This window comes from Oryctolagus cuniculus, chromosome 3, assembly GCF_964237555.1.
Source record: "Oryctolagus cuniculus chromosome 3, mOryCun1.1, whole genome shotgun sequence".
Classification (NCBI taxonomy): Eukaryota; Metazoa; Chordata; class Mammalia; order Lagomorpha; family Leporidae; genus Oryctolagus; species Oryctolagus cuniculus.
This window is the reverse complement of record NC_091434.1, coordinates 50107764-50134218: the sequence shown is the minus strand read 5'-3', so window position 1 is coordinate 50134218 and position 26455 is coordinate 50107764. Positions and strand designations below refer to the sequence as shown.

General features: G+C 40.4%; 1 protein-coding gene and 1 pseudogene across 1 annotated transcript in view; one reads left to right on the top strand and one right to left on the bottom strand.

Annotated features, from left to right (window-relative positions):
• Window positions 1-26455, bottom strand: part of HIBCH (3-hydroxyisobutyryl-CoA hydrolase) — a 104756-nt gene that overhangs the window by 10754 nt on the left and 67547 nt on the right. The gene's annotated exons all lie outside the window — the stretch shown is intronic.
• The window catches only part of LOC127491726 (pleckstrin homology domain-containing family A member 1 pseudogene), a 28266-nt pseudogene extending 1811 nt beyond the window's left edge, over window positions 1-26455 (top strand).

The window sequence follows — 26455 nt, the reverse complement described above, 5'->3', positions numbered from 1 at the left end:
CGATCCCACTTAATGCCCCTGATTTCAATCCTACTCCAAGTTCTCGCCTTTTTGGTCACAGACCACAAAGATGACTGCACCTCCATAGCAGTCCACACACTGCACTAAGAGGCTCCTCCTTTCCATAGGCAAGCAGACAATGGGCCCATTGGTTTTCTCTAGTAGAAGTAGTATCCTAATTATCTCAGGTGAGAAGAACTTGGAACTTCACTCACAATGCTGAAAGGTGTATTTAAGGGAATGACACAGCCACCTTCTGGATTTGCTAGTCTGGAAGGTCAGTGAAGCTACAATGCCTTTGCCAACAGTGTTGCAGTGTGCAAGCACACAATTATTCCTCAGCACTACCCTTACGGTTAACTACTTATAGTTTCCATTTGTTTTTATTGTTTAAAAATTTATTTATTTGAAAGGCAGAGAGAGAGAGAGATCTTCCATCTGCTGGTTCACTCTCCTAATGACTACAATGTCAGGACTAGGCCAGGTAGAAGCCAGGAGTTTCATCCAGGTCTCCCATGTGGGTGGCAGGGCCCAAACACTTAGGCCATCTTTTGCTGCTTTCCCAGGGCATTAGCAGGGAGCTCGATCAGAAGCCAGGATTCCAGGGCAGTATCTTAACTGCTGCACTGTAACACCGACCCTGGTTTCCATTTCTTGATTTGGCATTTTTAAGTGTCAACTGGATTTCTCAAAACACAAAAACTATACTTCCTCATTTGGTTGTCAATTAAGTCATAAAAAAGGCTATTTAAGGGCCCCAGTTACCACTGTTTGTCTCTCTCATTCAGAAGAAGACGTTTTTTTCTTAAACAATAGCAACAGCTGACTGCCTACTACTACAGGAAACTATCCAAGCAGTCAGGAAGAGAATGTCAAAGATTGCACAGAAGTCAAAAAGAAAAAGGATGGAGAAGAGGGTGCTGCATCCGGTAATAAATAGAAGAAATGAACAAAAACTTATCTAATTTTGATGGCAAAGTGGGGAAGACAAAGTCAGGATGGTAGCTTGAAAAGAGTCTAGGGAAGGCTTTTCAGTATTTTGAAGGGCGGGAAAGCCTTGAAAACAGTGGCAAAAGAACACATGCCACTAAATCAAAAAAGTAAAACTACAGGACTGAAAGAGGGGGGCTGGCGCTGTGGCGTAGTGAATTAAGCTGCTGCCTGCAACACCAGCACCCCTTATGGCCTGGCTCAAGTCCTGGCTGCTTCACTTCTAATCCAGCTCACTGCTAATGCACCTGGAAAAGCAAAGGAAGATGGCCCAAGTGCTTGGGCCCCTCCACCCATGTGGGAGACCTGGAAGAAACTCCTAGCTCCTGGCTTCAGCCTGGCCCAGCTCCAGCTGTTGTGGCCATTTGGGGAGTGAACCAGTGGATGGAAGATCTCTCTCTCCCTCTGTTAACTGTGCCCTTCAAATAAAATGAAATCTTTCAAATAAAATAAATAAATCTTTAAAAAAAGAAACTGAAAGAAGGAGATGCAATTAATTCTGAGAAGAGGCAGGGAAGGATGGTATGAGCACAGGTGAGACATTTCCCTTGGCTAAGAAGTGATAGAGATATTAGAGGAATCAAAGAAGAGAAGATTAACAGAGCAAAAGAAGTTCCTATCATATGGTTCAATCATTAGAAAGACTGTTCTAGAGGCCGGCGCCGCAGCTCACTAGGCTAATCCTCCACCTGCGGTGCCAGCACCCCAGGTTCTACTCCCGGTTAGGGCGTCAGTTCTGTCCTGGTTGCTCCTCTTCCAGTCCAGTTCTCTGCTGTGGCCTGGGAGGGCAGTGGAGGATGGCCCAAGTCCCTGGGCCCTGCACCTGCATGGAAGACCAGGAAGAGTACCTGGCTCCTGGCTTCGGATTGGTGCAGCGCACTGGCTGTAGCGGCCATTTGGGGGGGGGGGTGAACCAACAGAAGGAAGACCTTTCTCTCTTTCTCTCTCTCTCTCTCTAACTCTGCCTGTCCAAAGAAAGAAAGAAAGACTGTTCTAGAAAGGTTGATCAATGAGTGGGACTTGGATCTTTAGCTGTGTCAGAAATGTGTACTGATACAATTCTGAACCCATTTCACTTAATATGTTTCTACTTCTTATAAGAACACTGGTCAGTTCCAATAAATTTTTTGACCCTTTAAAGATGAGTTGTCTCCTTTATGTCAAACAACCGAATTTCTTTATTTTCATCAAATTATCTATATCCTTGGCTCAATCAAACAATATTAGTGAGCACCTATTATATATTAGCTACTTCAGGGATGACAATAACAGGACATGGTCCTTGCATTCATAGGGCATTATCAATACTATAATCACTGCCCTTTAGGTTCCTAGGAACCTTTTTTTTGAGAAGTTTTATCAGGTCTTTAGAAACTTCTAACAAAATGAAAACTCAGGATATTGCCTCTACCCCTCCCCTCAGGAATCTCCTAGAATACCCAATGATGCAAGAGGATTTCAAAAAGTTCATGGAAAATATAACTTAGAGATAATGTGCATTTTTCATGTACTTTATGATGCCTCTTTGTACAGAATGATTTCCATGATCAATAGAAAAATAACATTCATTAAGTCTACTTAATACAATTAGAAGAATACTGATTATACCTATGGATACAATTACAATTATTTTGGTAAGCAGGCCTCAAGGTTGACTGCAGGGCTATACAGACATGTCCCGACTCTTCTTATGACTCATTATGAGATCTTAAAAAATGATCTTGAGTTTTTTCCTTACAGAAAAACATGCCATTTATAACTGTCTAAAAAGTCTAGGCTCTGTCAGATATAATCCCCAAAGAAGGAACTTGTCATAGTTAATGTGATGTGTCAGCCTGACTAGGTCATGAAATGCCCAGATACCTGATTAAACACTATTTCTGGGTATGTCTGTGAGGGCATTTCTAGACAAGAACAACATTTGATGTGGTGAACCAAGTCTCCAGCTTTTAAGCAGCAACTGTGGGATCTCTCAACCTCCATAACTGAACTAATATCTTACAATAAATGGGAAGTAACCAGCAGATGGAATATAACCATCCATCTCTCTCTCTCTCTCTCTCTCGCTCTCCTTTCTCTGTCCCTCCATTTCTTTTTTTTTTTAACTTTTATTTAATGAATATAAATTTCCAAAGTACAGCTTATGGATTACAATGGCTTCCCCCTCATAACGTCCCTCCCACCCACAACCCTTCCCTTTCCCACTCCCTCTCCCCTTCCATTCACATCAAGATTCATTTTCGATTCTCTTTATATACAGAAGATCAGTTTAGCATACATTAAGTAAAGATTTCAACAGTTTGCACCCACACAGAAACATAAAGTGAAAAATACTGTTTGAGTACTACTTATAGCATTAAATTTCAATGTACAGCACACTAAGGACAGAGATCCTACATGAGGAGTAAGTGCACAGTGACTCCTGTTGTTGACTTAACAAATTGACACTCTTAGTTATGGCATCAGTAATCACCCTAGGCTCTTGTCATGAGCTGCCAAGGCTATGGAAGCCCCCTGAGTTCACCGACTCTGAACATATTTAGACAAGGCCATGGTCAAAGTGGAAGTTCTCTCCTCCTTTCAGAGAAAGGTACCTCCTTCTTTGATGACCCATTCTTTCCACTGGGATCTCACTCGCAGAGATCTTTCATTTAAGGTTTTTTTTTTTTTTTTTTCAGAGTTGCTTGGCTTTCCATGCCTGAAATACTCTCATGGGCTTTTCAGCCGGATCTGCATGCCTTAAGGGCTGATTATGAGGCCAGAGTGCTGTTTAGGACATCTGCCATTCTATGGGTCTGCTGTGTATCTCACTTCCCATGTTGGATCGTTCTCTCCCTTTTTTATTCTATCAGCTAGTATTTGCAGACACTAGTCTTATTTGTGTGCTCCCTTTGGTTCTTAGTCCTATCATTATGATCAATTGTGAACAGAAATTGATCACTTAGACTAGTGAGATGGCATTGGTACATGCCACCTTGATGGGATTGAATTGGAATCCCCTGGTATGTTTCTAACTCTACCGTTTGAGGTAAGTCAGCTTGAGCATGTCTGGAATTGCACATCTCTTCCCTCTCTTATTCCCACTCTTATATTTAACAGCGATCACTTTTCAGTTAAGTTTCAGCACTTAAGAAGAATTGTGTATTGATTACAGTATTCAACCAAAAGTATTAAGTAGAACAAACAAAAAAAATACTAAGAGGGATAACATATTAAGTTGTTCATCAATAGTCAGGGCAAGGGCTGATCAAGTCACCGTTTCTCATAGTGTTCATTTCACTTTAACAGGTTTCCTTTTTGGTGCTCAGTTAGTTGTCATTCCTCCATTTCTTTCTAACTCTGATTTTGAAATAAAGAAATCTTTTTTAAAAAGACAGACATTATGAGGGGTAATGTTGTGGCACAGCAGGTAAAGCCGCCACTTGCAACACCAGTATCCCACATTGGATGCCGGTTTGAGGCCCCGCTGTTCAACTTTCAATCCAGCTTTGTACTAATGGCCTGGGAAATCAATGGAATAAGTACTTGGGCCCCTGCAACCACATGGGAAACCCTAAAGAAGCTCCTGGCTTTTGGCTTTGGTCTGGCCCAGCCCTAGCCATTGTAGCCATTTGGGGAGTTAACCAGTGGATGGAAGATTCTCATTCTCATTCTCACTCTTATTCCCTCTCTCCCCCTCCCTCCCTCCTCCCTAACAATGCCTTTCAAATAAATCTTTAAAAAAGACATATTATGATCAACTTTTAAAATAAATATGACAATTTAAATGAAGGTGACATTTTTCTATTAAAGAAACCTAATCCACATTAAAACTTCACAAAGGAAACTTCAGATCTAGATGGAATCATGAATAATACATTTACAGATTCTTACAGAAAACAAGAAAGGAACACTTTACAACTTCTGTTATAAGCCTAGCATAACCTTGCTAGCAAACTCTGACATGAAAATTACAAGAAAAATTATAAACCAATCTTCCCCCATGAACTCAATGCAAAATCCCTATTCAAATATTAGAATCCAACTTAGCCATATATAAAAAAGACAATACAACATGACCAAATGGGGCTTAATTCAGTAATGCAAGGTTAGTTCAATATTTAAAAGTCAATCACTGTCCAAGAAATAGGCCCACATCTATATGGTCATTTGTATTTCAACAAAAGGCAACAATGCAATCCAATGGGGAAGAAAAAAGTCTTTTCAACAATTGTTCTGGAACAATTATATTATGGTATAAAAAAAAGCCTGTAGCCATATATCTCACACATACACAAAAAATTAATTTGAGATGGAAAATCACACAGATTTCTTAGAACACAGAAAGAAATACCCATAAAAGAGACTCAAAATTAAAAACCTTTGATTAAAAGTTAATAATTATAATCACATTAGGTAGAAGTCACATGATCATCAACAGATGCAGGAAAAACATATATAATAAAGTATAAAACATTCAAAATGAAGTACAACCAACCTTTTAGCCAACTATGAATAGAAGGAACATCCTTACAGTGATAAAGAATATCCACAGAAAACCTATAGACATCCCCATTTTTAATGTTCATAAAAGCTTTCCCAAAGACTAGGAATAAGACAAATATAGCTATCATCTCTTCCACAGAACATTTTGCTGGACCTGGCAGTTAGCGTAAGCAGCTGGGGGTGAAGGTAGACTAATAATGATATGGAAGGAAAGGAATGAGGGAGAGAGGGGAAAAAAGACAGAAGACAAAAGATGAAGGAAGGAACAAGAAAACATTAAATAATTATGTAAGAGAAAATTCAATGTAATACATACTATAAATAACTCACTTTAAAAATAACATGTACAGGGGCCAGCCCTGTGGTACAGTGAGTTAAAGCCCTGGCCTGCAGAATCGGTATCCCATATGGGTGCCAGTTCGAGTCCCGGCTGCTCCACTTCCAATCCAGCTCTCTGCTATGACCTGGGAAAGCAGAAGATGGCCCAACTCCTTGGGCCCCTGCACCTGTGTGGGGGACCCAGAAGAAGCTCCTGGCTCCTGGATTTGGAACAGCTCAGCTCTGGCCATTGCAGTCATTTGGGGAGTGAACCAGTGGATGGAAGACCTCTGTCTCTGGCTCTACCTCTCTCTGTAACTCTGTATTTCAAATAAATGAAATGAATCTTTAGAGAAAAAAATAAGAGTGTACAAATCATTGGATTAAAGGAAAATATACAAAATTTCAATTTTATTTCTATCAACAAATAGAAAACGAAAATTTAAAATGGTACTGTTTGCAAATGCATAAGCCATCAAATATCAGGGATACATACAATAAAAGATAGGCAAATCCAAGACTCCCAAAAAGAAAATTACAACATTATTGAGAAAAATTAATGAAGACCTAAATAAGCAGAAATCTATACTGTCCTTCCATGGAAGATTCAACATCTGCTTTCCTTTTAAAGTCTGGAATTTTTGTATATGCTATGCTGACAGTGCCTATATGACCAGTTCCCAGTGGAAGCCTCGTACATGGAGTCTCTAACATCTTCCATGTGTAGTCTCCGCTAGTTGGTGCAGGAATTAAGCCAAGTCCCATGTGACTCCACTGGAAAAAGACTCGTGGGAACTTGTACATAGTTTCCTCTAGACTCCAACTGATGATTTCCCTCTGATGGTTCAGCTTTGAATTCCTTCACTGCATGAGTACAAGAATATGCTGAGTCCTGTGAGTCATCATAGTGGGTCACTAAACCCTGGGATGGTCTTGGAGATCCCTAACATAGACAGTAATTGCCTTTTAACTTCCAGTGTAGCTGAGAAATTTTAATCATTAGTATATATGTTTTATTCTCTGCAGAGTAACCAAAAACCATTTTTAGCAGGACACAAGAGAATGAACTATAAGACAAGGTATTGGGTTGAATTATGTTTAAGTTAAATATCTCTTTTCTAGGGGCCAGCACCATGGCGTAGCAAGTAAAGCCAACACCTGCAGTGATGGCATCCCATAGGGGCACTGGTTTGGGTCTTCAACAGAAATGCATATCCATGTTACCAAAAGGCATATATAAAAATGTTCACGGCAGTACTATTTCTAACAGTAAACACCTGCAAATAACCTCAAATGTTCAACAGAAAAGAATAAATAAAGTGTGGTACATTGCCAGTGGAATAACTAACTTATAGCAATCAAAGTAAACAAACTTCTGCTATATACATACAACATGGATGAATCTTTTTTTTTTATTTTTTTTTTTGACAGAGTTAGACAGTGAGAGAGAGAGAAAGAGAAAGGTCTTCCTTTTCCGTTGGTTCACCCTCAAAATGGCTGCTATGGCTGGCGCGCTGCGCCCATCCGAAGCCAGGAGCCAGGTGCTTCCTCCTGGTCTCCCATGCGGGTGCAGGGCCCAAGCACTTGGACCATCCTCCACTGCCTTCCTGGGCCACAGCAGAGAGCTGGACTGGAAGAGGAGCAACCAGGACAGAACCCGGGGTGTCGGTGCCGCAGGCAGAGGATTAGCCAAGTGAGCCGCGGCGCCAGCCAACATGGATGAATCTCACAAATATAATGTTGATCAAGAGAACCAAGACAGATGACAGTAAAATCTCATTTACATAAAAGTCAAAATGTATAGTGTCAGAAACCAATAAAATGGCTATCCTAGGGGACAAGGAATGACTGGTTTAAACATCTGGAAGGCTCTAGAAATTATTCTGAGTGTTTGTACTGTGAAAAACTTTTGAGCTATATGTAAATGATTTCAGACTTTTTTGTATGTTTTAATAAAAAAAATATAAGTTGCTAAAACAATGCTATGCAAATCAATAAGTACAAGACATCACATTAACAAACTGAAAAATCAAAACCATGTGATTATCTCAATAGATGCAGAGAAAACATTTGATAAAATACAACACTCTTTCATGATAAAAAACCTTAAGCAAATTGGGTATAGAAGGAACATTCCTTAACTCAATCAATGCAATATATGACAAACCCACAGCCAGCATCATACTGAGTAAGGAAAAGCTGGAAGGCCACACAACAGACTCATAGAATGACAAATGCCCTAAACAGCACTCTGGCCTCAGAATCATCCCTTAAAGCATTCGGATCTTGCTAAAAATCCCACGAGAGCATTTCAGATATGGAAAGCCGAGACACAGTGGCCAAAAATGACCTACACGAAAGATCTATGTGAGTGAGATCCTGGTGGAAGGAAGGGGCCATCAAAGAAGGAGGTACATTTCTCTCAAAGGAGGAGAGAACTTCCACTTTGATTATGGCCCTGTCTAAATAATGTCGGAGTTTGTGGACTCAAGAGGCTTCCAGAACCTTGGCAGCTCATGACAAGAGCCTCAGGTGATCACTGACGTCATAAACAAGAGGTCAACTGTTAAATCAACCACAGGAGTCACTGTGCATTTGCTCCCCACGTAGGACCTCTGTCCTTAATGTGCTGTACTAAGAGAATTAATAGTAATACTAGTCTCCAAACAGTCCTTTTTTTTTTTTTTTTTTTTTGGAAAGGCAGAGTGGACAGTGAGAGAGAGAGACAGAGAGAAAGGTCTTCCTTTGCTGTTGGTTCACCCTCCAATGGCTGCCGCGGCCGGCGCACCGCGCTGATCCAATGGCAGGAGCCAGGTACTTCTCCTGGTCTCCCATGTGGGTGCAGGGCCCAAGCACTTGGGCCATCCTCCACTGCACTCCCTGGCCACAGCAGAGAGCTGGCCTGGAAGAGGAGCAACCGGGACAGAATCCGGCGCCCCAACCAGGACTAGAACCCGGTGTGCTGGCGCCGCAAGGCAGAGGATTAGCCTAGTGAGCCGTGGCACTGGCTCAAACAGTACTTTATACTGTGTGTCTGTGTGGGTGCAAACTGTTGAAAATCTTTACTTAGTACAGAGTTGATCTACTGTATATAAAGATAATTAAAAATAAATTTTATTGAAGAATGGGATGGGAGAGGGAGTAGCAGGTGGGATGGTTTGGGGATGGTAGGGCAGGTATGAGGGGAAGAATCCTTATAATCCAAAAGTTGTACTCATGAAATTTACATTTATTAAATAAAAGTCTTCTATTAAAAAAAGGAATAAAAGAGAATTTCTGCAATCTGGAAAAAAAAAAGGAAAAACTGGAAGCATTTCCACTAAGATCTGGAACCAGATGAGGATGCCCACTCTCAGAATGGCTATCAAAATAGTGCTGGAAATTTTAGCCAAAACCACTAGGCAAGGAAAAGAAATCAAAGGAATACAAATTGAAAAGGAGGAAATCAAATTATCCCTGTTTGCAGATACAAGGATCCTATATATAGGGAAACCAAATGACTCCACAAAGAGACTATTGGAATTCATAAGAGTTGATTAAGTGGCAGGATATAAAATCAACACACAAAAATCAATGCCATGTATATCCACAGATAATACATGGCTGAAAAAGAATTTGTAGATCAGAAAGAATTTGAAAGAATTGTAAGACCATTTACAATAGCTACAAAAAAATACCTTGGAATAAATTTAACTAAGGAGGTGAAAGATCTCTATGAGGAAAATTACAAAACATTAAAGACATAGAAGGCACAAAAGAATGGAAAAAATCATCTATATGTTTGTACACTGGAATAATTAATATCATCAAAATGTCCATACTACCAAACACAATTTACAAGATTCAGTGTGATCTCAAAATACCAACAACATTTTTTATGGTCTAGAAAAAAATGGTGCCAAAATTCACATGGAAACACAAGAGACCATGAATAGCTGAAGCAATCTTAAACAACAAAAACAAAGCTGGAGGCATCACAATACCAGATTTCATGACATTCCACAGGGCAGTTGTAATCAAAATAGCTTTGGGCATAGCAGGTAAAGCCACTGCCTGCAATGCCGACATCCCACATGGGCGGCAGTTCGAGTCCCAGCTGCTCTACTTCTAATCCAGTTCTCTGCTATGGCCTAGGGAAGCAGTGGAGATTCTTCAAAGATCTAAAAACCTACCATATAACTCAGCCATCCCATTCCTGGGAATTTACCAAACAAAATGAAATCAGCATATGAAAAGTTATCTGTATCACTCCCCCCACTTTTTTTTTTTTAAAGATTTATTGTATTTTATTTGAAAGAGTTACACAGAGAGAGAAAGAGAGGCAGGGAGTGGGAGGGGGAGGGGGAGAGGGAGGGAGAGGGAGGGAGAGAGAAGGAGAGAGAGGGAGGGAGGGAGAGGGAGAGAGGGGGAGGGAGAAGGAAAGAGAAGGAAAGAGAGGGAGAGAGAGGAAGAGAGAGGGGGAGAGAGGGGGAGAGAGGGGGAGAGAGGGGGAGAGAGGGGGAGAGGGGGAGGGGGAGAGGGAGGGAGAGAGAGAGTTCTTCCATCCACTGCTTCACCCCCAAATTGATGCAACAGCCAGAGCTGCACCAATCCAAAGCCAGGAGCCAAAAGCTTCTTCCAGGTCACTCATGTGGGTGCAGGGGCCTAAGGACCGGGGCCATCTTCTACTGTTTTCCCATGCCATAGCACAGAGCTGGATCAGAAGTGGAGCTGCTGGGACTTGAACTGGTACCCATATGGGACGCCAGCACTGTAGGCAGCAGCTTTACCCGCTACGTCACAGCGCAGGACCCTGTACCCCCTTTTTATTATAGCTCAATTCACAATAGTTAATATATGGAAATAACCCAGATATCCAGCAGCTGATAACTGAATAAAGAAAATGTGGTATATATACACTATGGAATACCACTTAGCCTTAAAAAATATTGAAATCCTGCCTTTTACAACAAAATGGATATAACTGGAAATCACCGTTCTTAGTGAAATAAGTCAGTCCCAAAAAGACAATATATTTTCCCTGATTTGTGGTGACTAATATAGAGTACCCAAAATATGTAATGCTTATGAGCTAAGCTGACATTTCAAGATTTGAAATCTCAAAGTATACCCTTTTCTATACTCTTGAGGAACAATGGTTTTTTCTTTTTTTAAAAAAAAAAAGATGTATTCATTTGAAAGGCAGAATTACAGGGAGAGGGAGGGAGGGAGGGAGGGAGGGAAAGAGTCTTTCATCTGCTAGTTCACTCCCCAAATGGCTGCAATGGCTTGAGCTGGGCCAATCTGAAGCCAGGAGCCTCTTCTGGGTCTCCCACATGGGTGCGGGGGCCCAAGCACTTGAGCTGTCTTCCATTGCTTTCCCAGGCCATTAGCAGAGAGAGGGATCCGACACGAAGCAGCTGGGACTCAAATCAGCACCCATATGGCATGCCAATTTCACAGGTAGAGGCTTAACCTACTACGCCATAGTGCCAGCCCCAGAACAATGGTTTTTCTACTTACTACTTGTTGAATTCTTTATTTAGTGGGTAGTTAAGCCTATGATTATAAAATAAACTGAAAGTATGTCATTGTAAAATTTAAAAGAAAAAGCAAAAAGGAAGGAACAGGGAGGGTGGGAGCAGGGGCAGGAGGGAGTGTAAGTTGGGAAGTATTATGTTCTTAAATCTATGAATTACATAACATTTGTTTGCTTTATATAAATAAAAAAAATTAAAGAAAAAACACAACTCAGAAACAACCACTGATTTCAAACTCTTGAGGTGTCTTACCAACTGGCCCCAATCATCTTTTTGGCTATATTTTCTCATACTTTATTCCTTGTTCCTCACTCCACATTTCCCAAACATCTTTCCTTTGGTTCCATGTGGAATACACTTTGCCACTTTGCAACTCACTTTCATATTTTAGACTCTGCTCAGATGTCACTTTCTCTGTGAAGCCTTTCAGATGCCACCATTTTCTGGAAAGTCATAGTAATTTGTACAAGCCTCCACTCTGGTGACACTTACCATACTGTACAACTATTTATTGATCTGTGTGTTTCTCTAAACTGTGACTTCCCTGAAAACAAGTACTCAATCATCATTTTTGTACCTGAATGCCCAGTACAGCATCTTATTCAGTCATCATACCTGCCATGGGAATTGCTCTGTGATAGGTGCTTGGAAATATAGGGGTAAGCAAACAACCCAGGAGCTTATGAGTCTACACTTGCTATCACTCAACAAAGCAAAAAAGAGGTAGAGAGAAAAAGACACAGGACAGGGATAAGCACATAGAGGTGCACAGATCTTTATGGACCAGCATTGCCATTTTATGGTGTGTTACAACACTGTCACTAAAGGTCTGAAGCTGTGCTATACTTTTATAAGATTTAGATGGGAAATATTTCTTAGCATCTGTCCTCAGAGTTAAATGAAATTAAGCCAAAGAACTTAATCCACAAGTATCACATCATATCATCTGTTATTTTAAAGCAAGCAACAAAAGCCTTGATATATCCGGTTAAATAGGTGTCTGATTTTCAAAATTAGTTTAAATCATAGTTTATAGAGTTTTCACTATAATTGTGAATGGTTTCCTAAGTAAGCATTTTATACTAATGTTATATACTTACATCTGCATTTCTACAAATGTTCAGACAATAAACCAATACAAATATAAAATACTAGCATGTCAAAGTCTATTTCACAGACTACAGCAGTTTCACAGAAACATTTTCAAATATATTTTCACCCATCTGAAATGTATATAAAGACCAACACCCTTTACTTAAATAAATGATACTAGTATTTATTTTCTCATCTACAGTAAAAGGCTTAGAGCCAGTACCAGAAAGTGCCTTTTTCAACCTGATCTTGGAATTTTCCAGTAATTTCTCAAAGCCATTATCAATGGGGCTGGTATTGTGGCACAGCAGGTGAAGTTGCCACCTGCAACGCCAGCATCCCATTTGGGTACCAGATGGAGTCTGGCTGTTCCACTTCTGGTCCAGCTCCCTGCTAATGTGCCTGGGAAAGCAGTTTAGGATGACCCAAGTGCTTGGGCCCCTGCTACCTACATGGGAGGCCCAGATGAAGCTTCTGGTCCTGGCTTTGGACTGGCCCAACTCTCGATGTTGTGGCCTTTTGAGGAGTGAACCAGTGAATGGAAGATCTCTGCCTTTCCCTCTCTGTAACCCTGCCTTTCAAATATATTTTTTTAAATTAACCATTTAAAGTGAAAACACTGGGGCTGGTGCTGTGGTGTAGGGGTAAAGCCACTGCCTGCAGTGTCGGCATCCCATATGGGTGCTGGTTTGAGTCCCAGCTCTCCACTTTTGATCCATCCCCATGCTTATGGCCTGGGGAAACACTGGAAGATGGCCCAAATGTTGGGCCCCTGCACCCATGTGGGAGACCTGAAAGAAGCTCCTGGCTCCTGGCTTCAGATCTGCCCGGCTCCAGCCATTGCGGCCATTTGGGGAATGAACCAGTGGATGGAAGATCTCTGTCTCTCCCCCTCTCTCTGTAACTCTGCCTTTCAAATAAATAAATATATCTTTAAAATGAAAACATAGTATCTGAAGATATAAGCATTGCTATTTCATGATATTCTAATTGCTTATGACAGCATTTAAGGGTTACTTATCTCAGTGGACTGAAAACCTGTTTTCCTGTCTACATAAATCCCCTTATGATTTTTTTATACTCTTTCCCAAAGGCTCAATGTATCCACCAATGCTGCCATTAAATTGCTCTTATTAAGAGCAACACATAGTATAGTGTAATGGATGCCTTCAGCAAGTATAATGCACAATTCTATAGATCAAACCTTTTAAACATAATTTGGTATGCCATTTTATGTCTTAAAATAATTAGTCTTATTGGATAATTTACATATATGAGAAATCATCATTTTAAGTGTATACTTCTGTAAGTTTTGATCAATGTATACAATTCTGTAAGTATTCCCACAGTCAAGACAGAACATTTCTATCACCCTCAAGGGTTCTTCTTATCATGATCTTACCCCCTGGCGCCAGATATGTTTCCTGTCCCTATGGCTTTATCTTTTATAGAGTATCATAGAAATAAAGCCATAAAGTAGGAGTTCCTTCGTGTCTGCCTTCATTCACCTGACATAATGCTTATGAGATTCATCTATGTTGCTGTATGGATCAGTAGCTCGTTCCTTTTTTCGGAGATGAGCAGTCCTGCATTATGTGACTATTTCACAATATGCTAATTCACTCAGTAGCTAGCAGAGACTGGGTTGTTTCTAGATTTCTGGCTAAGATAAATGAAGCTACTATGAACATGTAAGTCACAAGTATTTGTGCACACTCATGTTTATGTTTTCCTGTGTAACTCTCCAGCAGCTGAGTTTTATGGTAGATATGTGTCGAACTTCATAAGAATGTACCAAACCTTTCTCTGAAGGGAGGAGAGAACTTCCACTTTGAATATGGCCTTGTCTAAATAAGATTGGAGTTGGTGAACTCAAGAGGCTTCCAAAGCCTTGGCAGCTCATGACAAGAGCCTTGGGTGATTACTGACGTCATAAATAAGAATGTCAATTGTTAAATAAACAACAGGAGTCACTGTGTACTTACTCCCCGTGTAGGACCTCTGTCCTTAATGCGTTGTACTATGCAAATTAACAGTAAAACTACTACTCAAACGGTACTCTATACTTTGTGTGTCTGTGTGGGTGCAAACTGTTGAAATCTTTACTTAGTATATGCTAAGTTGATCTTCTGTATTATAAAGATAATTGAAAATGAATTTTGATGAAGAATGGGATGGGAGAGGGAGTGGGAGATGGGATGGCTGCAGGTGGGAGGGAGGTTATGGGGGAAAAGCCGCTAGAATTCAAAAGTTGTACTTTGGAAATTTATATCTATTAAATAAAAGTTGAAAAAAAAAAAAAAAAAAAAAAAGAAAGTTCCAAACTTTCCTGCCAGTAATTTTTGAGTTCTAGGTGTTCCATGTTCTTAGCAACCCTTGGTATTGGTTTTGTCACTTTTCAAATTTTAGACACTCTAATGGGTACACAATGACACCTCACTGTGGTTTCAATTTGCATTTTCCTAATGATTAAAGATCTTGAGTTTTTTTCATATGCTTACTCACAATTCATGTATCTTCTTTGGCAAAGTGTCTAACTTTTCCCTTTTTAAATAGTGGTGTTGGTATCCTTATTAAGTTATAGCAGTTTACATATATAGAATTAAAGTCTTCTATCAAATATATATTTTGGAAATATTTTTTCCCAATCTGTGGTTTCATCTCATTTTCTTGACAGCATCTTTGGAAAAGCAAAAGCAACTAATTATATTAACTCATTAGGTCTTTTTGGTTTTATAGTTTGTGCTTTTTAAATTTTTAAAAAACTCGGGCTAACCTAAACTAATAATGGAATTAATTTCTTCAGTGTTTTCTTTAAAATGTGCTACAGAGCAGGCATTTAATTTAACAGTTAAGACTCCAGCCTCCCACCTCAGAGTACCTGGGTTTGATACCTGGCTCTGGCTCCTGATGCCAGCAGCTGGGCTCCGGCCACCCTGTGGTACACCTAGATTCAGTTCCCAATTCTCTGCTTCAGCTCCAGCCCAGCCTTGGCTATTGTAGGTACTTGGGGAATGACCCAGTAGACAATTCTATCTCTGTCTCTCAAATAAAAATTGAAAAGAAAAATCTAAAAAGAAAAAAAAAGTGATACAGTTCTAGCTCTTACATTTATGTGTCTAATCTATTTTGAATTGAACACAATGCAAGAATCAATTCTTTTGTCACCTTGCATATGGATATCCAATTGCTTCAAGATGATTTTTGAAGACTATTTTTCCCCCACTGAATTATCTTGGGTATTCAGGGCAGCCTCGACTCTGGTTTTAATTTACTCCTACTACTGAGGCATGAACCTTCTGACAGATGGTAACATAAATTTTTCCCAGACTGGAATGAGCCCTGTTACTTATTCAGACCAATGCTTTCCTATGATTCTTTCACTGCTTTTATGGGATTTTACCTTAAACATGTACAGATCAATATTCTGCAAAGTTCTCCACAAACAAAGTGAATGTATTCTGTTTACCTTCTCTCAAGAATCACATACCTGAACTTAGTTGTTTCATGTATTTTGTCCACAAAATGTTTTAGCAGGAAAACAATTACTATAGTGTCGCTCCCCCTCTTCATGGAGGAACGACACAGGACCCTGCGCTGTTCTTTTGTCTGCTCGGCCCTCCCCAGGTTTGCTGCTGGTTCTCCCCGGGTTGGCTACCGACCCTTCCACCTCCGTGGAAGGGCGGTTCCCCCTGCCACTTTCCCCACTTCCGCGGGGGAGCGGCACACCGCCGGCCGGCTTTCAGTCTAAGTTCCCCGGGCTAACCTGGCGAAATGCAACCTATAGCTTACATCTCCGCTCCCGGTTTGGCTTCCCGTCTTTTGCTCCCCGGGCTAATCTGACGGATTCCAACCTGGCTTATGTCTCCGCCTCTGGTTTTAGATTTTCCCCTTTTGTTCCCCGGGCTGACTTGAAGAATTCCAACCTGGCTTACGTCTCCGCCTCAGCCTGCCCCCGCGGCTTCATCCTCCCTAACATATTTTTCTCTACCCGGTATGTTTCCTAACTTTTCTTCCAACAATATTCCCCTCTCATTTCTCCTGGCTTCTCCCCACAGTCCGTATCCGAGTCTAAGTTTCTTCTAGGTTTCACTTTCGCTTTCGACCTTAGAGATTTCTCCCAGTTTCCCCCCGTAGTCCGTATCCGAGTCTATGCCTAGGCTTTCAATAGCTTCTTCCGGCACCTTTTCCATCCGGCTTTTCCCTAGGCTCTGCTAGTCTCTCTCTTCGGTATTTTCCCGCTTCTTCCCTCCTAGGTTTCCTATCCGAGTCATGGCACCATTATGTCGCTCCCCCTCTTCGTGGAGGAGCGACACTATAGCAGTTAATTCTCCATGAATTCACGTTACATTGGTAATTCTCAAAGCTTACAGAAAGATTAGTGATTTTTTAATTTTTTTTTAGGTTTTCTTGTTAGCATTTTGCTGCTCTTCTCTCTTAAAATCTACGTCCTGGGTGCAGGCAGGCCTTCGTGGGCAACGTCCAGGCAGCTCCATGCCTGTGAGAGCTGGAACTGTGGCTATGTGTGTGCTCTAGGCGAAGGTCATGGTAAAGTTTGACATGAGGAGAGCAGCCACACTGGAGTGGGGTGTGACTGGGCAGGAGGCAGCAGTGGTAGGGCTCTGGGAGCACCACGCTGGCTGAGGCGAGTGGGGAGGCAGTCACGTGACCACCCTGGGGGCTGGCGGTGCTGTATAATGTTCAAGCCCACAGATGCCTTCTGTGGATTGTCAGAATCGCTTCTGTGGTTTTCTTGACATTGAAGAAAATGAAAACAGTGGGAAATTTCTTTGAAGGTACTTCATACTGGATACCAGAGAAGACAGTTTTGTACAGTACATTGATAGTCCACAGAACCTACCCTCTGGATCATCACGTGTTGGAGCCATCAAACTGACCTATATTTCAAAGGTAAGTGGTGCATCTAAGCTAAGGCCAAAGGTTAGGTTCAGTTTTGTATGAATGCAGAAATGAGAAAATACTTCCTACAAGCTAATGATCAGCAGGATCTAGTAGAATGTGGTAAATGTGCTGAACAAAGCTATAAAAATTACAGCACCAAAGCAGTCAGACCCACAGCCTAGTTCTGATAACCTACGTCGCCAAGGTGAATGTGGGAAAAAGCAAGCGTCTTACAGAATGGATATTGCTGGTGGTGTTCCCATCATGACTCCAACTCAGAAACAAGTGAACGAATGTGGTGAAAGTACCAACAAATAATTTGAAATGGTTACAAAGCCATCTTCCTTACTTTACTCCTAAACACCCCTGATAGTGCAGTTATCAAAGCTGGATATTGTGTAAAACAAGGAGCAGTGACGAGAAACAGGAAGAGAAGACATTTTCAGTTGGATGAAAACACAATAAGCTACTTCAAATCTGAACTGGAAAAGGAACCTCTCCATATAATATCACTTAAAGAAGTTCATAAAGTCCAGGAATGTAAGCAAAGTGACATAATGATGAGGGACAACCTCTTTGAAATTTTCACAACATCCCGAATTTCTATGTACAGGCTGACGGCCCCAAGGAGATGCACAGCTGGCTTAAAGCAGTCTCTGGCGCCATGTGGCACAGCGGGGCCCGGCTGATTGGCAACCGCTGAGCATTCCACCTGTCAAAAGCCAAACACATTTTCCACCCTGCCGGTGCAGCAGCAGCAGCCACCTCACATTCCACAGCCTCTCATAGCAACTCTCTGGTCTCAAGCTTTGCCATGGAGAAGCGAGGACTTTACGAATCCCTTGCCAAGGTCACATCAGGGAACTTCAAGGTCCAGATTGTCTCTCCAAGAGAACCAGCTTCTAAAGTAACTGAGTGAGCTCTGCTAAAACCCGAGTAAAAACGGCCCTCAGGAAAAAGACTGTGACCCAGCGGGTCTGGATGACGCAAGCTTCCAGTCAGTGATGTGTGAGGTGAAAGCACACAGAGCCAGCCTGGCTCTTCCACCCCTCAGCTTCCTTTTCTGAGGCTGCTAGCCAGAGATGAGAGAGGGTCAGGTGGTTCCTAGTGCATATGCTGCACTGCCTCTGAACTGTACTCTTTATAAGCTGGTGAACCAAGAATCTAGCGAGTGGCCAAATGAAATAGAATTTTTTTGATAAAGAAAGAAAACCTAAGTGTTCAGTATCAGCTATCTAAAGCTTTGTGTGTTCCCATGTGGTTGGTAAAAACGTGTGTGTGATAGCCTTGTTTTCGTAGTGACCTTGAGTTTAAATGCTTAACAACTTAAAACATTAAAAATGCTTATTAATTTTGAGTCATTTTTAAAAAATGCTACTGTGGCTTCCCATTAAAGGTCAATAGTTACAAGTTACAGACTCTTATTGGTTAACATTATCAAATGATGATACTAAACTCATGATGCTGTGGTGCTGATTTATTCTGCAATGTGGATATTTTGAAATTATAACCATCTTTGACGTCCTGGATATCAGGGTGTGTGGTGAGTTTTGCGTAGAGGAATTTATCAGACCATTGTTGAAGGTTATGGGTTATGCGGGGGTAGAAAAAAGGGGAAAACTAGAATTCAAATGACTATAGCATAGACTTTTGTTTGAAAAAGCTTTGTCAGAACGTGTGGCAGCTAGTGCATTTTTTCAGTGAAAATTATCTGGTAGGAAATTTTGGGGAGATCTGATTTTCTTACAAAGTTTTGTAAATAGTTCTTATTTCTACATGTGGATCAGTAAAAGACCTCAAGTTTATATGTAAAGACATAACTGCCCTTAGTTAGGAATAGTTGTGGCCCCTACTTTTTGTCTCTGATAAACTATATTCAAGTACTTGTGTTTTTTTTTCAACTTGTTTAGGAATGTTTTGAGATTAATATGCTCAATAGTCCTGCATAATTGATTTTAAACATTAGGGTAAAATTAATTTCCACTAGTAATAGTTTAATGTGCTAAATAAGGTTGCATTTTACATTAGAGATACCAGAAAGCTGATATTTCACTACCTGTGCAATATGTATGTTTTAAAATGCAAATTTGAATATATATTTAGGCATAAGGATGTCATATATTTAAGTACCTCTCCTAAAAATCTCTAGTTTCAGGTGTTGAACTGTAGACCAGTTTGAGCAAATACTGTGTTTGGTTCAGTCAAACATTAAGAAAACAATCTTAAATTTCACATGCTGCTATTTTTATATTTTTGCCTTTTAACTGTATTGTTTTGTCTTGAATTCATACATATCAGTTTCTCCTTTTCATTTTCTAAGATGACTTGTCACAGAGAGAGAGAAATTTCCTCCTGAAGTAGTGGGGGTTCAGAGATTAAGATATATTATACTAAAAGTGCATTGTTTCAGTTTAATAATCCATATGCATAAGAAGGCACCACACAACTTTTTTATTCATAAGCTAATATTTTTATATATATATATTTTGACAGGCAGAGTGGACAGTGAGAGAGAGAGACAGAGAGAAAGGTCTTCCTTTGCCGTTGATTCACCCTCCAATGGCCGCCGCGGCCGGCGTGCTGTGGCCGGCGCACCGCACTGATCCGATGGCAGGAGCCAGGTACTTATCCTGGTCTCCCATGGGGTGTAGGGCCCAAGCACTTGGGCCATCCTCCACTGCACTCCCTGGCCACAGCAGAGAGCTGGCCTGGAAGAGGGGCAACCGGGACAGAATCCGGCACCCCAACCGGGACTAGAACCCGGTGTGCCGGCGCCGCAAGGCGGAGGATTAGCCTAGTGAGCCGCAGCGCCAGCCCATAAGCTAATATTTTAAAGTTATATTTAGATTCTTTTCTCTTCTGCAGCTACATTTAAAAATGATAGAATGAAAAGATTTTAAGTGGTTACCACTTTTTCTGTGATATATCCATTATATTGGCTTTTTTGAAAGTTCCTTTTTCATGAACACACAGAAAAAACCTTGCATAGACACTGTAATATTCAAAAGTCTGATACTATTTTCTTTGTTACAACTTCCACATGCATGTTCATTTTAGCATATTTTGGTATTGGTAATTTGCTATACTTCACAGTAGCAAAATATGAACTCTATTTTGGGCCTTTTTATAGAAATACCCTTATTCAATACATAGGAAAGTGTTCTTGTGATTGTCAGGGTCTCCTAATATTTATCTCAATTCTTTTAAAAGTCTATGGAAATTATTTAATTATTTTAAAACTTACACTTTTCTTGTAAATATCTTACATCTGAAATGTCAAAAAAAAAACCCACTTTGAATACTTTAATACTTGTTGCAATTTTTTTGTGTATATAACATGTTTCCTTTCAGCACAGGAATGTGTGCATCCTAGTGGTTAATGTTATGTCTGTCATCTTTATATGTTAAACTGGTTCAAAACTAATGATTTGAGAATAAACTACTCAGAATTCAGAAAAAAAAAAAAAATCTATGCCCTGGCTATCAATCTCAGTTTCTCTACTTTTCCCATTTTTTAGCATATGAATTCTCTAGAAAAGTCTGTAAAATTCTTATAAGTTAACTTTTCTAAATATAAAACTTTGAATTTCACCTATTCTTCACAAAATGGATATTTTAAATTCAAATAGATGTAACTCACATTGGTAATTAGGAAGAAATTCTGAAGAATTTTGAGTCCTCTAGTATTACAAAAATAATGTATATGTCCTCTTTCTAAGGCTTTAACTAACTAGACTATCCCATGTCAATAATGAATAAAACACTTACATGAGTCAAAGCAACACTAGCTTCCCCAACCATTTGCTTAGGGCCACCTTGCTGGATATTAATTAGATCTGCAGTTCCCGGTTTATGTTTCTCTGTCAGGCCATGGACTTCATACCCTCCTTGGCCCTTCTAAGGCATGGTTATCCATTTAGATTACTTTCTATGGCTTAGTGTTCTTGCTGAGGGTTGAAGGCAGGGAGAAGAAATCTCAATTGCTTTATGCATACTTCTTTGATTGTTATTATCTCTGGAATTCCAGAAACAATATATATCTCTCATTAGCCCTGAGAAAGCTTCTTCGCTATGGCAAGCCTACTAGTCTCATCAGCAGAAAAGTGAGATTAAAAAAGAGCCAGGTATGTCCCATATCAGAGGATCTGGGTTTGATGCCTGACCCTGACTCTGGCTCCTGACTCCAACTTCCTAATGCAGACCATGGGAGGCAGCAGAGCAGCAGCAACTGAGGACTGACCACTCACAGGGAAACCTAGAATAAGTTCCCCGCTCCCAGCTTTGGTCTAGCTGAGCCCAGAGCCATGGTGGGCATCTGAGTACACCAGCAGGATGAGAGCTAGCTCGCTCTCAAAATCTCCCCAACCCCTTTCTCCCTCAAAATTAAAAAAAAAAAAAAATGTAAACCAAGGATTTTCAACAAAATCTTTTTTTCCCAAAAAAAAAAAAAAAAAAAAAAAAAAAAAAGGCTTGAGTAATTCCAACCTAAAGCATTAAAAAAGGTATACTGGGACTTTAGAGAGGTGAGTTAGGACTTTGGAGGAAAAAATCAAGGAAAGCATGTGAGAGAAAATAAAAGAAGGTACTATAAAAATTTCAACCACTGTAAACAAATTACAACTTCCTCATGTTTGTTATTTTTAAAACTTCATATGCTATCCTATAGTAAAAACTGTAAAAATCTAAAGAAAAAAAATTTTTAATTCTATGCTTTAACAATCAGCAAATACATTGAAAAGACTGTGTCCTTCCTGACAAACAACCTTGGACAGAAAGGAGCTGCCACTACACAGAGCAGATAACTGCAACTTAGAGCACAACAAGATGAGATTGCTGGGGCCTGCACAAGGCCGACGGGACTCTGAGGAGCCCACGCAGGTTAGGAGCAATCCCAGAGGCTTCCAAGCCCAAGTGTTAACAACATTCTTTAAACTGTGCTCAATCATTTGATCAGCAAACCTTCCAACAAATCATTAATAACCTTTTGTCTTTCAGGGTTGTTTTCTGGTATGTTTCTAGTTGACATAATTAAAAGGAGTCCCGCAATTAAGCTGCGTCAAGGAAGAGGCAGTGGGAATTTTTAGATTCCCATATCATGCTGTTCACAGCAGATACTGCTATTTTGGAGCAGCATGCATTCACCATGGCTGTAGATCAACTGGATAAAAATGACTCTGTCCTTCCAATGAGTGCTTATGGTGACCCAGCTGTGACAGGCGGTTTGTCAAGTATCCTTTTCTGAATACGGAATAATCACATGGCCTGGAGAACAGAAAGAAAACTCATAGCCATCTAGTTCCTATCCCCTCAGTTCAGGGGCAGGCCTGTGATTTTAAAATAATCCATTAGTTGCACATCTGTACTGCTTTTTTTTTCCTGTATTGCTTTAAAGCAACATCATACAGTATATGAGGTAATGTGCTATTTTCAAATGGAGTCACTAAGTGCATACTTAATTAGGCCTTACTGATGGGAAAACCCCATAGAAAACCCTAGATTCTATATTGCACTAGAAACAAGACAACCAACTTAAAATAGGACACTTTGAAATAGAAAATAATTATCTATATTTAGGCAATCATTCTTGAAAGTTGTCAAAAACAACCCACTTTTGCGAGTTAAGGAAATACTATTGTAAAGCTGATCTGTGTACCCTAATTTGTGCCTATCCTTGAAAATTACAAAAATTCCAATAGTGAATAAGATCCTAAAGAGGCAAATTAACTTGGGATTCCCCCTGTAGAATATAGTAACAATTGGGGCTGGCATTGTGGCACAATAGATTAAGCTACTGCCTGCATTGCTAGAATCTCATATGGGTGCCAGTTGGAGTACTGGCTGCTCCACTTACAATTCAACTCCCTGCTAATGAGCCTGGGAAAGCAATGGAGGATGGCCCAACTACTTGGCCTGACACCCATGTGGGAGATCCAGATGGAGTTCCAGGCTCCTGACATTAGCCTGGCCCAGACCTGGCCACTGTGGCCATTTGGGGAGTGAATCAGAAGATAGAAGATCTCTGTCTCTTATATTTTACAGCGATCACTTTTCAGTTAAGTTTCAGCACTTAAGAAGAATTGTGTATTGATTACAGTATTCAACCAAAAGTATTAAGTAGAACAAACAAAAAAAATACTAAAAGGGATAACATATTAAGCTGTTCATCAACAGTCAGGGTGAGGGCTGATCAAGTCACTGTTTCTCATAGTGTTCATTTCACTTTAACAGGTTTCCTTTTTGGTGCTCAGTTAGTTGTCACCTATCAAGGAGAACAAGTGGTATTTGTCCCTTTGGGATTGGCTTATTTCACTCAGCATAATGTTTTCCAAATTCCTAACAGGGATCACTTTTCAGTTAAAATTTAAACACCTAAGAACAATTGTGTGTTAATTACAGAGTTCAACCAATGGTACTGGAACAAAAAAAAAAAATACTAAAATGGGTAAAGTATTACATTGTACATCAACCGTCAGGACAAGAGCTGATCAAGTCACTGTTTCTCATAGTGTCCATTTCACTTCAACAAGTTTCCCCTTTGGTGCTCAGTTAGTTGTCGCCAATCAGGGAGAACATATGATATTTGTCCCTTTGGGACTGGCTTAATTCACTCAGCATGATGTTTTCCAAATTCCTCCATCTTGTTGCAAATGACCGGGTTTCGTTGTTTTTGACTGCTGTATAGTATTCTATAGAGTACATGTCCCATAATTTCTTTATCCAGTCTACTGTTGATGGGCATTTGGGTTGGTTCCACATCTTAGCTATTGTGAATTGAGCTGCAATAAACATTAATGTGCAGACAGCTTTTTTGTTTGCCAATTTAATTTCCTTTGGGTAAATTCCAAGGAGTGGGATGGCTGAGTTGAATGGTAGGGTTATATTCAGGTTTCTGAGGAATCTCCAGACTGACTTCCAGAGTGGCTTAACCAGTTTGCATTCCCACCAACAGTGGGTTAGTGTCCCTTTTTCCCCACATCCTCTCCAGCATCTATTGTTGGTAGATTTCTGAATGTGAGCCATTCTAACTGGGGTGAGGTGGAACCTCATTGTGGTTTTGATTTGCATTTCCCTGATTGCTAGTGATCTTGAACATTTTTTCATGTGTCTGTTGGCCATTTGGATTTCCTCTTTTGAAAAATATCTATTGAGGTCCTTGGCCCATCTGTTAAGTGGGTTGTTTGTTTTGATCTTGTGGAGTGGGAATAAAAGAGGGAAGAGATGTGCAATTCGGGACATGTTCAATCTGACTTACCTCAAACGGTAGAGTTAGAAACATACCAGGGGATTACAATTCAATCCCATCAAGGTGGCATGTACCAATGCCATCTCACTAGTCCCAGTGATCAATTTCTGTTCACAATTGATCGTAATGATAGGACTAAGAACCAAAGGGATCACATAAACAAGAATAGTGTCTGCAAATACTAGCTGATAGAATCAAAAAGGGAGAGAATGATCCAACATGGGAAGTGAGATACACAGCAGACCCATAGAATGGCAGATGTCCTAAACAACACTCTGGCCTCAGAATCAGCCCTTAAGGCATGGGGATCCGGCTGAAATGCCCATGAGAGTATTTCAGGTATGGAAAGCCAAGACACTCTAGGGGAAAAAAAAAAACCTAAATGAAAGATCTCTGCGAGTGAGATCCCAGTGGAAAGAACGGGTCATCAAAGAAGGAGGTACCTTTCTCTGAAGGGAGGAGAGAACTTCCACTTTGACCATGGCCTTGTCTAAATATGATCAGAGTCAGTGAACTCAGGGGGCTTCCATAGCCTTGGCAGCTCATGACAAGAGCCTAGGGTGATTACTGATGCCATAAACAAGAGTGTCAATTTGTTAAGTCAACAACAGGAGTCACTGTGCACTTACTCCTCATGTAGGATCTCTGTCCTTAGTGTGCTGTACATTGAGATTTAATGCTATAACTAGTACTCAAACAGTATTTTTCACTTTCTGTTTCTGTGTGGGAGCAAACTGTTGAAATCTTTACTTAATGTATGCTAAACTGATCTTCTGTATATAAAGAGAATCAAAAATGAATCTTGACGTCAATGGAAGGGGAGAGGGAGTGGGAAAGGGGAGGGTTGCGGGTGGGAGGGACGTTATGGGGTGAAGCCATTGTAATCCATAAGCTGTACTTTGGAAATTTATATTCATTAAATAAAAGTAGTACCTGCTAACACTAACGATAGAATAAATAAAGGGGAGAGTGATCCAACATGGGAAGTGAGATACTCAGCAGACTCATAGAATGGCAGATGTCCTAAAGAGCACTCTGGCCTCAGAATCAGCCCTAAAGGCATTCAGATCTAGCTGAAAAGCCCATGAGAGTATTTCAGGCATGGAAAGCCAAGACACTCTGGCAAAAGATCTCTGCGAGTGAGATCCCAGTGGAAAGAACAGGTCTTCAAAGAAGGAGGTACCTTTCTCTGAAGGGAGGAGAGAACCTCCACTTTGACTATGACCTTGTCTAAACAAGATAAGAATCGGAGAACTCAGAGGGCTTCCATAGCCTTGGAAACTCATGACTGGAGCATAGGGAGATTACTGATGCCATAGACAGGAGTGTCAATTGGTAAAGTCAACAACAGGAGTCACTGTGCACTTACTCCTCATGTAGGATCTCTGTCCTTAATGTGCTGTGCATTGAGATTTAATGCTATAACGAGTACTCAAACAATATATTTCACTTTGTGTTTCTATGGGGGTGCAAACTGTTGAAATCTTTACTTAATGCATACTAAACTGATCCTTTGTAAAAAAAAAAAAAAAAAAAAAAAAGAAAGAAAGAAAGAAAGAAATTATCAACTCCCAACTTGACTCTCACTGGGATTAAACATGACAATAGGTCTGATCTGATTTCATCATCATTTAAAAAATATCATCTATTATTTTTCACTTTATGTTTCTGTGTGGGAGCAAACTGTTGAAATTCTTACTCAATGTATACTAAGGTGATCTTCTGTATATTAAGATAATCGAAAATGAATCTTGATGTGAATGGAAGGGGAGAGGGAGTGGGAAAGGGGAGGGTTGCGGGTGGGAGGGACGTTATGGGGGGGAAGCCATTGTAATCCATAAGCCGCACTTTGGAAATTTATATTCATTAAATAAAAGATTAAAAAAAAAAAAAAAGAAATGAGTGT